The sequence below is a fragment of the Alligator sinensis genome, unplaced genomic scaffold (genome assembly GCF_000455745.1).
Source record: "Alligator sinensis unplaced genomic scaffold, ASM45574v1 scaffold237_1, whole genome shotgun sequence".
In the NCBI taxonomy this organism is placed as follows: domain Eukaryota; kingdom Metazoa; phylum Chordata; order Crocodylia; family Alligatoridae; genus Alligator; species Alligator sinensis.
The window spans coordinates 580,869-582,351 of record NW_005841849.1 but is presented as its reverse complement, the minus strand read 5'-3'; the positions used below and the strand labels follow the sequence as shown (position 1 = coordinate 582,351).

Here is a 1,483-nt window from a genome sequence, read left to right as displayed (position 1 = left end):
TTCAGGAGGGATGTGGCCAATATGGAGAGGGTCCAAAGGAGGGCCACCTGCATGATCAGGGGTCAGCAGGGCAGGCCCTACGAGGAGAGGCTGAGGGACCTGAACCTGTTCAGCCTCCAGAAGAGAAGGCCGAGAGGAGATCTAGTGGCAGTCTATAAACTAGTCAAGGGGGACCAGCAGGCATTGGGAGAGTCCCTGTTCCACCGAGCAATCCCGGGAGTTACAAGAAACAATGGAGGCAAGCTAGAGGAGGGTAGTTTCAGGCTAGACATTAGGAAGCGCTATTTTACTGTCAGGGCGGCTAGGACCTGGAACCAACTTCCAAAAGAAGTGGTGCTGGCTCCTACCCTGGGGGTCTTTAAAAGGAGGCTGGACGAACATCTGGCCAGGGTCGTTTGACCCCAGTATTCTTTCCTGCCACGGCAGGGGGTCGGACTAGATGATCTCCTCAGGTCCCTTCCGACCTTACCAACTATGAAACTATGAAAATATGAAAGCCATTATTCTCAATTATCCTAAGGATCTGTGATGTTGTCCAGGCACCAAAACCTGCTTTCACTCAATGAGGCCTGGTCTAGAGTGGTTCTTTATTCAGCCACAATGGTGGGTCTGCCCAGAGCAGCCCTGCACTGACCCTGCGCTAGCAAAATCCACCACACACACTAGTTTCATGTACCCAGGCTTGATAATGGATATAGATGCACTGGTGCCACTCATGGCTTACTTGAGGCAGTATGTCTATTAGGGCTGTGCGAAGCTTTGGGTGCTGATTCGATTCGGAGGAGATTCAGTCTGATTCGGTGGCTGAAGCTCCGAGTCCAAATCAAATCAGGGGACCAATTTAAAGGTCCGAATTGATTCAAAGCTCTCCGGATCTTTGGCAAAGATTTGGAGAGCTTTGATGATTCAGGAAGTTCCCGGTGCCTGCAGCAGGAAGCTGCTAAGTACTAGGGGTGGGGGAAGGGACCATGGAGGGACCCCTGCCAGCCCCGCCATGGCTGCCCCCATCCGCCCCAGCTCCCGGTACTTTAAAAAAAAGCCCTGGTGCTCACTGGGTGCTGCTGGGCGGGGGGCAATCCTCACTGCCCCCCACTGCCCCACGCTGCATGGGGGGCTCTGCACAAGCCCCCGTGACCCCTCCCCCCCACTTCCCTGACCCGCCCATGGCTGCCCCACCTGTTGGGGCTCCAGCTCTTTAAGAAAAAAAAAGCCAAGAAAAGCCCCTGGACTCACCGCTCCTGGTGCAGCCTCAGGGCTTTGGGGGCTCGTGCAGAGCCCCCACATGGCGGGGGGGCAGCAGGGATCGCCCCCGCTGGCAGAAGGGGTGAGTCCCAGGGTTTCTTCAGGTATTTTTTTTCCTTAAAGGGCTGGTGCAGAGTGCCCACGAGGGGGCTGGGGGCTTGGGGGCTCATGCAGAGCCCCCCACACAATGTGGGGCACCAGGAATCGCTCCCCCACCTGGCAGCACCTGCCGAACCGGGGC

The 1,483-nt window shown here is 56.6% G+C and overlaps 1 protein-coding gene across 1 annotated transcript in view; it reads right to left on the bottom strand.

Moving 5' to 3' along the window:
- Positions 1-1,483, bottom strand: part of AGXT (alanine--glyoxylate and serine--pyruvate aminotransferase) — a 19,378-nt gene that overhangs the window by 14,631 nt on the left and 3,264 nt on the right. The gene's annotated exons all lie outside the window — the stretch shown is intronic.